This window comes from Dermacentor silvarum, chromosome 7 (genome assembly GCF_013339745.2).
Source record: "Dermacentor silvarum isolate Dsil-2018 chromosome 7, BIME_Dsil_1.4, whole genome shotgun sequence".
Classification (NCBI taxonomy): Eukaryota; Metazoa; Arthropoda; class Arachnida; order Ixodida; family Ixodidae; genus Dermacentor; species Dermacentor silvarum.
Genome location: NC_051160.1, coordinates 142,346,307 through 142,362,685, shown reverse-complemented (window position 1 = coordinate 142,362,685; position 16,379 = coordinate 142,346,307).

Sequence of the window (16,379 nt, the reverse complement as noted above, 5' to 3'; positions counted from 1 at the left end):
CATCCCATTTGTCATTAAGACTGACGCGTTCGTATGATGAAAGCCAGTCATCAACGTCGTGGTCGTCAGTGCCGCTCAAGATGGGAGGGTCCCGCTGACGGAGTGTGCCGGGGCATACGGAGGACTGGGGAGCAGGTGGTGGTAAGCTCGTGGCGCTTGCGGAGGTCATGATGGCAGGGAGAATCCGGCTGCGCAATTCCAGGATTACAGGAGACCCAGCAAACCTCCACCAATTATGACAAGGAAGTCTAGCACGGCTGTGGACGACACGAAGGACGCCGACAGGAAGACACAGCAGCGTAGGTTTAGCCAGGCGCACCAGGAACAGCGTCGCGCCCGAGCCCCACTTCAGTAGCGCTGGCTATCCGGCTGCGGAGCTCTGCACGGCGCACTTCTTCCTTACAGGTGAATCGATTAGCGTCGTGGTGTCGCAACCTGGATGTCGAAGGTTGGAGTCCATAGCCCGACGAGCAATTTTTATTTTCGCGCGGCTTGGGGTTTTTCGTACGCCAACACCAACACCAACAAAACCAACGGCGACACGAGTGAGGCAATACAAGCTTCGATTGAAAAAACTGTGTGTGTGCTAGTGTGCAAAAAATTTGGACAGTTTCGCACTAGTGGAGCGAAGACTGGGCAAACAGCGAAGCTGGTGGCCCCACCAAGCTCTAGGTGGGTGGCGGCCCAAGCACCTAGATTCTTGGTTCGGCTAAGTTTCTACGTGGTTATGGTTCGAGACTCGACCAAGTTATGGGTGGTTTTGGTAGATAATGTTCATATTCACTTGCAGCTGGAAATTATCCAGGACTCGCAGACCCGGATCGGTTTGTCGACGCTTCTGGATGCACGCACGCCTTTGCTCGCAAATGCGAGCTCGCAACTCCGTATCTTCTGCAACTCGCTGTCGTTTAACCGCCGCTTCTGCGGCGCGATACTCTGGATCGGCCCGAAGTCGTCTGACTCGCTCTCGAATAGTGGCGCGTCGTCTTTCGCGCCGCACTTCCTCTTCCTCCGGAGTGACGATATTCTTCGGTCGCCCCATTCTCTCCACAGCAATGCTCATGCGCTGGCAACGCGGGAGCCATGTATATATACCCCGTGGTCACTGACGTCACGGCTTAGAGCCGCCTGTGCACAACTGCGGCGACCACTCCGCACGGCGTGGTGACGTCATAAAACGGGATAAAACAACGAACGAAATTTCCGAAGCAGAGAATTTCTTGTCTGGATACCTGCGTATTCTCTGATAAGCAATGTCGGTCTAGAGATGCCACACCATAAATTTCAATGTCTGTATTTGTGATTCTGCTTCCTCGCTCTCTGAACGGCCATGATTTATCTATAGTATATTGTTAACTCTTCAGCAATGAGACTGAGCTGTTAGTTCAGCGCTTCTGGAATCCGTTTTGACTTACACCCGTCGTCGTTCTAAAGTCGCTTCTTGATTATATTAAAACAACGCGCCCATCATCTTGTTCTGATGAGGCTGGCCCTTATTCATAAACTGATCGCGTCGATGTGGCACGAATAATATATTAAGAAGTTGTTCATGGGCTAGTTGATTGTGGCCATCTGCAGCAGATCTTGCCGCATTTCCTGGATTTCGTAGCCACCTTGAGAGTACTTCTTTAGGCATTACATTACGCTTTGGCTGCGTGATAGCTCGCTCATCCGTCTTAAGCACTTGGCGTATTCATTTCAAAGCCTTCTCAAAACACTGATTTCAAAGAGAGTGTTTGTTCATTTCATTACACAGTTTTTCTACAGAGTGTACGCAAACCTTCGTAACGATTACGCCTATACTGTACATATTAGAATTCTATAGCATGCGCTGTACAAAGCTGTCAGTTGTGACTCCTTCGCGCGCAATTTTTTTGAGCGGTTATACGAATGTTATTGTTCCGAAAGTTCAGTTTTCTGGGGGCGTCAGTAGTCGTAGTGCAAGATCAAAGGGGATAATTGCATTTCTCCTACGTTTTTCAGAACTCAATTTCAGAAAGGACTGCTTTTACTGATGTGTTGCATTTATTTTGAGCTTTTTATTTTCATCTGAGAAATGCCTTTACCGAGACTTCCATTGATTGTTGGCCAGTGCATTTCATGGTGTCGTTTTTATGTAGTAGGGTTTACTTCCCTTATTGGTCCTGTTGAGTCACACCTCAACTTCTTAACAACGCGTCTAAGCCTTTGCAGATGTTTGTCGCAGCCGCTGTTAGGTAACACACTGGTCTCCACTCCTCGGTGCCTTCGGAGCTAAAATCATAGGAAATAAAACACTGACTAGAACCGATGCGTAAGAGGGAGCAAGAGGTAAATTCAGGCTCAAAAGGAACGAACAATGGCTAGGAAGCCGCATTGGTAAACGTGTATCGGCTTTTAAAAACTCCGAGCACTTGAGAACAACGTTTTCCCGCACAGCCTTGGTTCCCCAGGAGTGCCGAAGGCTGCATCTAGGTCCCTGCACTGCCAGCGACATCGTGGTCACGTACATACCCGTGGGACCGACGGGGTGCCAGCAGACGCGGCAGTGCCACGGCTGGCAGTTTGTCTTCCCCACACTCGCCGAGTGCCAGAACGTCTGCTTCGGTGAGTGGCGCACCCTGCTATGTCGAACAGATAAGTTTCGTACGCGCCCTGATGGGCCCCTAAACCAGCTATGACGAATGAAAAATCAAAGCGGGAACCGTCCTTGATGATTATCTATGTCATGCGAAGCATTTCTGAAAGGTGTAGACGATGCAAATGTATACAAAGAGAGGCGACGATGGAGTGAAGACGACTGCATGACTACCACGAGATGGCGTTAGGATGACGACGATTGTGTGACGTCGACAGCCTGACGACAACGTGATGCCGATGCTGGAGGGATGCCATTGGGATGACGAAGTTGAAATGATTACAGTGGTATCACGACGACGGCGTGACGACAAGAGTATGACGACAATGGGTTGACGACAGTGCAATCGCTACGAGAAAATGACGCCAATGAGACGACCACGACAGCATGACAGTGATTTTGCGACGACGGCACGATGTCGACAATGGGGCATGGCGACAATGGAACGAAAATGTGACGACAGCGGCTCGAAGACGGCGTGATGATGACGATATGTCAACGCAGTGACCGCAACAGAACAAAACGGGCAAAAGACGACGATGACATCATAACGAAAGGATGATCGCACTGTCATGAAGGCAATGGAATGACGATGACAGTGTAACATTGACGGCATGTTGGTGTTGAGCTCACGTCAGCGCTCACGCCCATCACCTGCCACCGCGGGCCACCCTAATTCGCACTATATCCGATGTTTGTTTACGCAATGTCAGGTGCCGGCCAATCGAGCTGTCCTAATTTGCACTATATTCAGTGTTTGTTTGCGTTATGTCCGGTGGATTTTCGAGCCGCACAATCTCCAGGATCGGCCCCCATTTCTCGGAGATAAAATTGAACTGCGTGACCTTGCTTTGACCGTGGCTCCGAGTAGGCAAAGAAATGTTTCGAGTGTAAAAACAGTTGGGTGCTTATTTTCGGACTTTTCTGGTCCCTTTTTAACACGTCGTGGCACCAACAGGGTCCCACACGTGACGTCACCGAGGCAGAGACTGTCTATTAGTCCACATACGAGCGACATCAATTCTGATTCGTCGGCTAGCAAGCCTTTGCCTTGAAGTTTTGTGCTAGTCTCTCTGATTTCTCCTCGTGTAGCATGTTTTGCACTACGTGTGCGGCAGCAACAGAGTGCAGCTGAAAAGCGCGAATTACTGGTAACCGGAAGGTTATAGTGTCTTCAAACAAGAAAAAGTGCCAACGTGACTTTTTGCATTGATAAAAATTGTATCCGCGTGTCTTCTAGAGAAGTGCGCGGCAAGGAGGAGAGAACTCCCGTGGAAAGGGTAGCGAAGGCGGGACAGAAACCGCTTTCTCGCCTGCGAGCTCAGATTGGTTTAGGGACCCTTTAACTCCTGACAGCCTGAATTCTTGCTTGAAGAAAAACATTTGAACTGCCGCAAGAAATATTTATATGGGAGATTACAGCACAAAATAGTTTGCCTCATCATTTGCTACCCTTGGGTGAAATGTGGGGGCACGTTACGAAAACCTGAAACCGGCTTCATGCATAAAAAATGCTTTTACGGTTTTCGCACTGTACAAACTCTGACTTGCTAGATGAGCCTTTTCGAATGCTATGACATCCCGTAAAACATTTAGTGTACATTCATTAATTCATTCACTATTGCATTCTACCATTACTAACATGGGGGAGGGGCAAGGAACTCACAGCCTAACAAAGAAACTTGAGAAGAATGTAAGGACCGCGCAACGAGCGATGGAACGAAGTGTGATAGGAGTAACGTTAAGAGGAAGCTTTAGCTCGGGCCCAACTCCGATGCAGCCTGTTCAAATGCATGTAAAACACAGAAATTATTTTGAGATAATTTTTGACCAATATTAATGAAATTGATTGAATTTGAGAGAGAAAGTTAAATTCTAGTGACTGCTTGAAGCGGAATTTTGATTTAGGGCGTGATGTTTTTTACAAGAATTTCCGAAAATGGGTAAATCTGAAAAAAAAAGACGAACCCTTCCTTATACCGCTAAATGGGGCAAGCGAAGCTTGTCGTGTATTTCTTCGGTGTTCTTCGGAACGAATTGCACTGACGAGTACGACGTTGTGCTCGAACCACAACCGGTCACACGCACTGCAACTGGCTACGAAGTTCCGGTTGAGAAACTCGCGTTGAAACCTGGCCGTCGCACCGGGGAAGTTGGCGCTAGCGTTGGCGAGGTGCGCACCCCCGTTGTCGGATTCCTGGAGGGCAAGAAGACGCTGACGTTTGGCCTCAACATCGCGCTCCCGCAACTCGGGGTCCGCGGCTCTTAGCTGACGTTTCGCCAGGGCTTCGGAAGCCCTCACGCTAGAATCGGCACGTCGATGACGAGCCCTTTCCCGAGCAAGTTCGCGGCGCCGTTGCTCAAACGCAGCCTGCTCCTTGGCGGATCGCACCACGACATTTGAGGTTCCCATCCGGTCGCCGAGTCTGGTCTGAGGCGAGGGAAGCCCGGCGGAGCGCGTGCCAACTCCCTTCCTTTTCCCTCCCCGCGGCACGGCAAACGACCCTGATTGGCCGCGCGCGTCACATGATCCGGTGCCGGTGCAGCTGGAACAGCTGCTCAACTCTGGGAGAACTTTTTTTTTTGCTTGACCACGATTACGCCACCGAAACTTGCGAGACAATACAAGCTACGCTTGAAAAACAGAAGCACGAAGTTTACAAATCGGTAACTCTGTAGCAAGAGCAGATATCGCAGTTCTGTAAACAGCGTCCGTTGGAATGTTCAGAGAGATATCTGAATTTATATCTTACGTGAATTTGTTACAATACTTACTAGGGTTTTACAAATGTCCTACTCACATATGAGCGGTGTATTTGAGAGCTATGTATAATACATTATTTTTAACGCTTTAGACGTACCATTTAATGAAGTTAACAAAACCGTGATACAATTTCTCGCGGTTGACTTTCAGAGTTGTAAACTTGATAGTTACGCATGCTGAAAACTTGTGATTTTCCAGAATTCTTATTAAAAAATTGATGGCGTAAATAAGAAATCCGCCTCCTAAAGTCACTAGATTTTAACTTTGTCTTTTAAACGGAACAAGTCTAATGAAATTTCTTGAAGCAAATGAAGGTAGCCAATACTATATTTGACACTAAGTGGAAAATATGGAGCTGTGTAGGCCATGTAGTGCAAAAGGCAGTTAGCAGGTGTTTTTATTAGAGTTACAGAATGGGATGCCAAGGCAAGGGAAGCGCAGTCGAGGATGGCAGCGAATTGGGTGGTGAGATGAAATGAGTAAATCTGCATGCATTAGATAGAATCAGCTGGCGGAATAGAAGGATAATCAAAGATCGTTGGGATACTGATGATGGTGGTGATGAATGCGATGATAAAAACCGTCAGTAGTGCCGAGATGACTGCAATTCAGCCACGTCAGTTTCGTTGGGTGTTCACCCTCGTTTGGGAATACCATATACTGAACATTGTATTAAAGTTAGAGATGGTGACATGCCGACATCTTTTGTCCGACAACAGGACATGACATCAAAATCGGCCTTTGTCTCGCTTAATCGTTCCATTCGGATTTAGGAGATCAGATTCGGTATGTCGCGAAATTGCGACAGGAGGTTAGAAGTGATTATTATTTCGACTGATCGCCATCGACTGTCATTTTGGTTTCGCGCGAACGCAGGCAACACGTCGCAACGGTGCGGGTTCCCGGCTCCGTCGGCGTTCTGCAGCAACTGGTCCCGCGCCGTACGTTGGTTCTACAACGCATACACGCTGGCCTGCCAGGAGTTCCGCCAGCTGTGTCTGTCTGGCAGGAACCGCTTCGCCACGTATGACCAGTGTCTGCGCGTATGCGTGACCGCCTGATGTGGCTGCCGTTTTGGCCAACACAGGCGCGGACGGCACGTTCAAGGGAGTTCAGAGTGCTCGATAACAAAGCCTCCCAAAAGGAAACAAGGTCCCGCGGTGCACGGTGTATTGACATCGATAATCATGTATTACGACCTCGTGAACTCTAAGTATGTCCGATACAACAGCGGAATCGCTCCAGACGGTGCAGTGGAGTATCGGAGAAGAAACGAGACTTGCTTGAGGGCTTTTCCTGCGCATATATGTGGCGTCTTTATTATTATTATTATTATTATTATTATTATTATTATTATTATTATTATTATTATTATTATTATTATTATTATTATTATTTGTCCAAGCGTGCAGTAAACGTTAATTTGCTACTATAGGCACTGCGTCGTATTCCTTGTGCACTTGCTGCCTGAGCCGTTAACACAACACCTACAGCTGGGGGCGTCGCTCATTGTGCTTGTCACCTGCGTTAGGTGACAAGCACACTGAGTGCACGATTTTCAGGTAACCAACATTTGCATTTCCGTTCCGCCACCATCGAAAGTGTTGATAGGTGAACCCGTCGCATCTCTCCATGGCACCATGTGACACTAAAAACCTGTTAACCCTAAAAAAGCAGAGAACCGCCAACTGTCATTTCTCGTGTGCTCTGGAGTCCCTGCGCAGGTCATCTGCCAGTCTTCGCGGCTGGGTTCTTCACGAGCAGAAAGCAAACCTAAGTTGTCTGTTATTGCTTAACGCTTGTTCTTATGAAAAAAAAAAACGCGTTTCGGTCACTTGTTGTTAACTAAGGTGAAATGCTTCGTGATAAGCCCAACCAAAGCCCGGGTGACCATCACTGTATAGCAGCACGAGCGACGAATGTGGCCGCTGATGATGATGATTTTTGTCATCCCCTTGGAAACGGGACAGTAAGTTTGCGAGTGTATAGGTTGGGTCGTTTGCTACGGTCTTTGCTGTCCCCGTACTGGATGCAGCTGCAGTGGCGCCGAGCGCATTCAGGAAAGCTCACGGGGGCTGTGTGCTGCGCCTGTCGGACACTGGTTGAACCGCGATCGTGTGGATAACGCTTCGCATCGTCTGCTAGCCGCTACTTGTTTACACGTGCGCGTACCGCGCACTTATTCTTTGAAGTCTGCTTATTCCGTTCTCGCAGCGCACTCGTAAATGATGGTATGCATTTTTTTACGATGTAGAGACTCATACGGCTTTGGGCTGTACGTAGTCGTTGCGCTGTGATAACATCGGTGACTGCATAGGCGTCGAGTGCGCGATGTGCGATCGTCGCGCATTTCCCTTCGTCACAATCATTAAAATTTTATTGCCGCATTGTCATTCAAGCATTTTGCAAAAAGAAGAAAGAACAACAACATTTGGCGTCGTTGCAAACAAATGAAGGGGTTTGCTGCGATACCTGAACGCAGCGCTTTAGTGATTCCTTGTAGCGATGTGCTGACCATTCCACAACCTTAGTGATAGCAAGAAACATCAACGAGGTAGCGCGAGATCACTCAGCGGTAGGAAAGAAAATCTTGAGCGATCATATGATGTCGCAGGGCACATTTGACCTCAGGCGTCTAACTGCATGACTGTGGTTGTGACTGTGTTTAGTGGTTACGCGACCATCCCTTAGCTGTTCCCGAGGCACCGTTTTATTATTATTATTATTATTATTATTATTATTATTATTATTATTATTATTATTATTATTATTATTATTATTATTATTATATGCACATTATTAGACTGCTCTTATTAACATCAGGGGATGTGGAGCTTAACCCTGGACCGTCGTCAGAGTCATAATCCGAGGCAACTGTAAACAGCCAGCTTCTCAAGAAAATCCTCAAAGAACAAAGACCAATAAGACGCTCAGCATACTCTCCGCCAACATGAAACAACTGGAAATAACGGTAGGCAATGTTCAAGAACGGCTATCTTCAATGGAGAAAGAGCTTGGACGATTACAAAAATGTGAGGAGAAGCTGGCCGAGCACGAAGTAAACCACAAAGAGACGAGGGAGCTAATGAATGAGTTATCGAATAAGGTGGATGATCTTGAAAACCGTAGTCGGAAAAACAATGTGATAATTTATGGATTAAGTGAAGAAACAAAAGAGGATAATAAATCCTTGCAAGACAGAGTCAAACAAGATATATTTAAGGAGTTGCTTGGCATCGAAGTGAATTCAATTGAGCGCATTCACAGGGTTGGTTATAAACATGCTGGCAAATGCCGACCAGTTATGCTGAGGCTATTTGATTTTTCTGAGAAAGCTAGAATAATGTCATCATGCTCTAAGCTAAAAGGAACGCAAATTTCAATATCGGAGGACTTTTCTAAAAAGATTCGTGACTTGCGCAGTAGACTGTGGCCTTCTGCAACTGTGGAAAAGGCCAATGGAGCAAAGGTGTCACTTGTTTTTGATAAATTGAAAGTAGATGACAAAGTTTATATCTGGGACCAGCTTCTAAACCGCCGAGTGGAAATCACACGATCTGATGCGCAGACGCAGCGTGGCTCCGATCATCCTGCGTCTGGCCGTGTGACCACACGAAGTCGCGATAAAAAATGACAATCTCCAAGCAAAGTTCTCCGAGTTGTTTCGGTTAATGCGCGCAGCGTTGTAAATAAATCCAGTTCCCTCGAAGATGTAATCTCCTGTTATCATCCACATGTCTTAGTAATTACTGAAACATGGTTGCATGCTCATGTACAGGATTCGGAAGTCGTACCTTGTAGTCTCCGGGTTCTCTCAAGCCGCCTTTGTCGTAAGGTTTAGGCTTGACGGCCAACTCCCGTGTGCTTGCCTTGTACTACCGGGGTTCGGCGGTACAAGGACAGGCAGAAACACGACAACACACGATAGTGTAACAAGTATAAAAAGGGTTTATTGCTCCATGGGAATTCGCGTGGAAGCAGGTTATAGAGTCGACCTCGACGTTTGTCGGGGTCGATAGTGGTCGCACGAGGTAGGGCACGACAAAGGAAGGGAACAAGATGGTTACCTGAGCTCCGTCCTTCGTCACGGCTCGCAGTCGTCTCCCATTTCTCCGGCGTGCGCCGGTCGCGCCGATCGCGACCGCCCCGCCTCGTTCTGGGCTCGGTCCAATGAGCGCGGGGCTCCGCGTACACGTCACCGCTGCGTTTGCAACCGGTTTCCAAGAGGATCGCGCCACCGCACGAAAAGCCGTTTGGCTCCCCGAACGGGAAGAGGGAAAAAGGCGTCTGCTCTCCTCACTTCCGTGGCGCGCGTAAGGACGCGGGGAAATATGAACCTTCATAATTCCCACAACCTTCTACTTATAAGCTTATCCGTAAAGATAGTCACGAGGTAGGGGAGTAGCTATCGCCATTAAAAATAATATTGTATTTACAGTATTGGACGGCATTAATAACCATAAAAGTATATGGTGCAAACTTAAATTCTTGGGCAAAAGTATACTTCTAGGGTGCGTATACCGACCCCCAAATGCTTCACCGGAATATTTGGAAGCCATGCACGACTACCTAGCAGATAATACGAATTCCCGGTCGAACATTATAATAACAGGAAACATTAATCTGCCGGGTATAAACTGGTCTAATTTTTCTCACGATGGCAAAGATTCTAAAAGTGCTCATGCATTGCTCACGACTACATTCAACTTCTGTTTACACCAACTAGTTTCCGACGATACCAGGGTCAATAGATCATCATCTTCACTCCTTGATTTAGCACTTGTTAGCAGTTCACTTCAAGGTTGTACGGTTAGTGTTGGAGACGGCATATCTGATCATAAGTTGCTCGCTCTGTCATATCCGGTTGCAGGGACACGTTCTTTTACTAAGCCTTCAGATACTTTCGTCAGAGATTACACACACGCCGACGATAATGCTGTTTTAAACTATTTGGAATCACGCTTTGATAATTTCAGGCAAATCAGTGATGTTAAGAAAATGTGGTCATGCCTCAGAGAAATTTTTCTCTTTTGCGAGCAACGAGTATGTCCCGTTAAAAAAGAAACGCACTAATAGGGAATACCCATGGTTCACGCGAGAAATGATTCATTTAAAACGTAAAATTAAGCGACGACGCAAAAGCGGTAATACAAGTGACCTTTCAAGCCTTACTTCTAACCTTCGGGAGCAAGCCAGATGGGCGAAAGAACGTTTTTTTTTCAGTCACTTTGCAGTCATTTATGAACAAAGAACCCCAAAAGTTCTGGCGCTATCTGTCGAAGGATAAACGGTGTATAACATAAAAGTTTCGGGTGAAAGTATTGTTGACTCGACTGTCATTTCTAACAAATTTAATGGATTTTTTCAATCCGTGTTCACGCGGACAGTTTCACATGCACTGTTACTGTCATATGTCTATGATAGTCCTATGCCTGAGGTAGAGATAACTGTGGACGGTGTTCTTGGCCTCTTGCATAGGCTAGATGTAAAGAAATCACCTGGTCCTGACCAACTGTGCAATACCTTTTTGAGTAGATATGCTGTATGGGTGGCCAAATATTTACATCACATTTTCGTCTTATCTTTAAGCACTGCAGTCATTCCTGATTATTGGCGCTCGGCCAAAATCATTCCGGTGCATAAATCTGGCTCTCCTCTTGAAATTAACAACTACAGGCCCGTGTCTTTAACTAGCACCTGTTGTAAATTATTCGAGCACATTATCTTTAAGGCCATTATTACTTACTTGGAAAATAATAATTTGCTTTATCCCCAACAACACGGCTTTAGATCTGGTTTATCTACTGTAACCCAACTAGCTGAAATAACGGATGAATTAATTAGTACACTCAATATAAAAGGCCAAACAGACGCTATATTTTTGGATTTTTCGAAAGCATTTGATGTCGTTCCTCATCAAGATTTACTAACAAAACTAATAGCAATTGGAATTGAACAGAAAGTAGTTGCATGGATTGAATCTTAATTAAGAGATAGAAAGCAGTGTGTTGCCATAAATGGGAGTGTCTCCGAATATTTGGATGTGTACTCGGGTGTTCCACAGGGCTCTGTCCTCGGGCCTCTCCTTTTCTTGGTATATATTGTCACGTAGTAGTGACGCTGAAGTAAACAGTCGTAAAACTGTGTATGACGAAACTGATCCTTTATTGGGCGAACCTGTGCCCACAAAAGCAAGCTACACTCAAAGCACAACGATAGCGGCGAACACAGTCGGCGATCGTCGAAAATCTGATCAGCGGCGAAACGCGTCGGCTTTTATACCTGAGTCATCGAAGGTTCTAGACTAATCCCTGATGCCCGCGTGTCTTCCAGAAAGTTCTAGACAATTCGCGTCGGTCATGTAATCAGATAACATAAGCGTCGGTGAAAACAGGCAACGGAAAGAAGCATCGATAACGTTCTAGAAAGCGCCGAGTGATAACGTTTAACATTTGTTAGCCGGTGGAAAGCGGCCACCGGTGAAAGATAAACATGTATACGTGTCAATATTAATGATATTCATCTTTGCGTCGAACCACCAATCCAGATTAAATTATTTGCAGACTGTGTTGTATACACAGCCATAAATAACCGAGATGACCAAATTAGGCTCCGTTCCGGCTTCGTCCTTACACCGGACGTGCTAGAGCGGTGGCGGCAGTACCGGCCACGCAGGGAGAGACGTCCTCCTTTCCCTTCTCCTGACCCCCTTCCGTCGCAGGAACTTGGCCCCTCGACAGCCTCGGAGGACGAAGAAGCACCCCAGGAGCCGCACAGGTGCCCTGACTGCGGCGTGGCCACGCGACCATCCGCAGCCCATTTGTTTTGGGAGTGTCAGCGCTACGCTAAGCAGCGGGACCACCACCTGAGGGCGGTGCAAGTGTCGTCCTACGAGGAGTGGATTAGGCCGGCAACTGGATTGGCGGATTCCGACAGGGCCATCCTGGACTCGCTCTTGGGTTTCGCCAAGGACACGCAGCTTCTAGGACGGCTCTAATTTCTCCTTCCCTCTCCCCTTCCTATTCCACATAATAGGCCTTCGAGCCATCCTCCAATAAATACATTTTCATCATCATCATCATCAAGTTGAACAATTCTTTACAGTCCATTGATGCGTGGTGTGCAAGGTGGGGCTTAAGAATAAACACTTCTAAAACAGCTTCCATTACGTTTAGCAACAAAAAGAAGCCCCTTGACTTTACTTACTCTTTAGGTAACGTTACCCTCACGAGAACCGACAAAGTTAAATATTTAGGCATCACACAAGTAACTTCAACTGGGAACCGCATGTTGAAAATGTATGTCGGGGAGCGCTACAGAAATTGTCGTTTTTGAAAAGGAAACTGCGTAATACCCCTTCTGCAGTAAAGCTAAGTGCATACAAATTGCTAGTACGACCGAAATTGGATTATGCATCGGTTATTTGGACCCCTCGCCAACAATACTTGATTAATAAAATCGAAAGAGTACAGAATTTAGCTTTGCGTTTTATTTATTCTGATTACTCCCGTCACTCTAGTATTAGCAACTTACGTAATAGGGCCAACCTACAAAAACTTGAGCAGCGCAGGATCATATCTAGATTAACATTTATTTACCAAATTTATCACGAGAACTTTAAACTATCACGGGAACGATATCTTGAGGATCCTTTCAAACGATCAGAGAGAACACATCACATTAAAAGTATTAGACAACCAGTTAGCCACATTAATGTTCACAAGTTCTCTTTATTTACTCGCGCAATTTATTATCGGAATATGTTACCTGAGGAAGGCAGTAAACTCCGTCTCGTTGGAATCATTTGTTGAAAGTATTAGTAATATCAACTTCTGTTGAAATTCGAGTCCAATAGTGGAGTACATTGCGAGTTAATGATAGTCCTTTGTTCGAGCATTCAATTATGTCATCTATGTCCAGTGTATTGCCATGTTTTTCCACTTTTGTATGTATTATATCTTTGCAACTATGTCAAGCACTTGATTTAAATTTTCTTCTCTTGTTTGTAACCACTCCTGCATGGGCCCGAGAAGGGCCTGCAGTATCTGTAAATAAATAAATAAAAATATAGATATCCCACTACGCATAAATAATCTGATCTCACAAGTGAAGTTTCCTGCTTTAGTACTTTGATTATGCTCTGCAAAAGAAAAGCGGAAATAGAGCATTACAAGAGCATCACGTGCACTTGGGCACAGGACGTCGTAAAGCTTAGTTGCTGGTGGCTAATTTAATGCGCCCTTTAGCATGGTGGTGTTAGTTTGACGGTACGTAGCGAGCATCATTTTCATAAATAAAGAAAACAATGTAATGAGGTTGGCTCCTAAAATAATTCAAAATTATTCGCACCATTCTCAAGCATGTATTCACGCAAAAAATCCATGTGCCAAAATTCTACGTGTTAATTGCCAGCGCAAAAAAAGCCACCTGTATGAAGCCACACAGCGATTCTGCCAATTCGCTGACACTCATAATAGGGGTACCTTGTTTAACTAAATTATCTTGGTAACTATCTTGTATTTGATAGATAATGTTGATAACTTATCACAACTAGCAAACACTGTCCTTGATAAACTATATTGGTGGAGTAAAGCAAATTATTTACAGATTAACTCTAAAAAAAAAACAAAGCTGTCCTTTTTGCACCCGCCCAAAGACATGTAAATCGTAATCTAAACATATTCTATCGATCAGAACGAATTGACGTCACCGCGGACGTGAAAACACTTGGAGTGATTTTTGATCAGCATTTAAACTGGGACAAACACGTAGAACGCGTGGACAACAAGTATGGCAAAAGCATGCGGTGCGCTTTGTAGGCTTCGAGATGTCCTTCCGTTAAAACTACGGTTATTGCTGTATAACACAATATTTATTTCTCATGCAAATTATTGTAGTCTTGTATGGGGGACAACGTCACAAAAAACATGCAGACGTTATCTCTTTTACAAAAAAAAAAAAAAGCATTGCGCCATGTTGCTTGTATTTCTTACGACAGTCATACAAGGACCTTGTTTTCTAAGTTTAATGTTCTCCCATTGCATTACAATTATCAGTTTAATCCTGCTATGAAATATAAAGAAAGCGTAAAACGAGGCCACACGGGATTTACTGATCTTTGTAATCTAAGCAAACCTCATCGCATCAAATACGACATTCGGGAGCGAGAAACTTGGGTCGTGCCTTTTTCACGAACTAATCATGGAAAGGACAGACTATCGTGCCGAATATCGGTATTACTGAACAGTCTTGAAAAAGAAAAATTGGATCTTAGGACTGTTTCACGTCGAATTCTGAAAGAATACTTCATTAGCCGTGCGATTGCATGTGAATAGTGTATGTTGTTATTTGCGTTTCCTTTTCTTGCTTGGAATAATTTTGTATTTGTCTTGTATGTAAAAGTACTTTTATATATTCTTATGTATCTGAAGCAATGTATTGCTTCATGACGTTACATAAATCTCTAATTTCTGCTAGGAAAAGGTGTGTATTGTTGGTAAAAAAAATGGTTATAGTGTATGTTTTTCAAATTGTAGTTTATGTATTGTTGCGTGAAAAAAGCTCACAAAATGTCTGCTGCCAAATACTGTAGGGGCAGGGGCCTTTGCCAAGCCGCTTAAAATAGCGGCTTTTTTGCTCCTGTCCTAGCATTTATACATTAAAAGATGAATGCTGAAATAAGGGAATGGAAGTAAGAGGTAGTTATGTATGCGTACAGGCAGTGAAGTAGAGTCGCAGTGACTAGCTACGTTAGCTTAATTTTACAGGAATACAGTCATTTATAACCAGGGCAAAAATAGCAGAGCGTTGAGTTGCACAACTGCAGTGCCAGCAGAATAGACTGAGCGCAGAAACTGCTTTTTGCGCTACTTTCACGTATCGTAGGAATGCTCAGTGCATTTCGTGCAAACCGCATGGTTTTGTCTTTAGGCAAGCAGCTCGAGCCTCAAATAGCAAGGCAATTCCCTTTGTGGTATCGTACAGACTTTCCATTGTAATTTATTTCTTCTCATTCTTGTAAATATCCATGGCCTTTTTTGTTTCCATTCTTTGCATCCAATTCGCTGTCTCTGTTTCTCTCATTTTCTTTCTGATTACTCCTTGTTGTCTATTTACACTTTCAATTACCCTGTACTTGGTTTCCAACATCCTTGACCTCTTCCTCTATTCTGTGTCCACGCTCTTCAGGTACCGATACTTGTGCACTTTAGCCGACTATTATTTTCATGCCATGTTCCCGAGTCTTTCTTCAAAACTAATTTTGCTCTGCGCTTCTCTGACTTCAAAAGAGGCCCAACCCATGTCACCTTGCACTGCCTCATTTGTGGTTTTACCGTTGGCTACCAAAGCCAACCCGCGTACCGATCTATTGCTAACTTCCAAGCCCAAGATATCTGATTTGAAGCACGCAATGACATTTGCGAACGTTAGCGCTGGCACCATTACTAATTTCCTAGATTCCACGCACCACCCCATATTTGTTGTGGCCCCAAAGTGCTCTATGTTTCATTACTGCTGCATTCCGCTTGCCCTTTATTTTCAGATCGTGTTGGTGGGTGCTTGAGTATAAGCCTTTCCTTCGTTTACGTATACGCCGAAGTACTCATATTGCTTCACTATAGGTATCACTTACTGTTGAATTGACACCATGTACGTAATTACTCGCTTCTTCATTAAAGGTCGTAATTCCCGAAAGATACCTTAAGAAAACGCTCCATAACTGTTTCGCAGCAATTCAGGTAATGGAATAAAAGCGTTACCAAGTCTTCCATTTTTTTGCGGCCACATCGAGAGAGGCGAATTTAATCTTGATAAGTGTGGACGCGAAATGATTGCCACGGTGACCTGTCTGGGTCAAAGCGTTGAATCGCCTGCTTGATTCAGTCTATAGGTAGCGTGCAATAAACGAGGACAAGAGAGAGAGAGACGGGGCACGTGGTGCCAAGTTTTAGTTGCTTTTTCGTTTACCTGGGGTGCTAAACGTAATGCCATGCCATT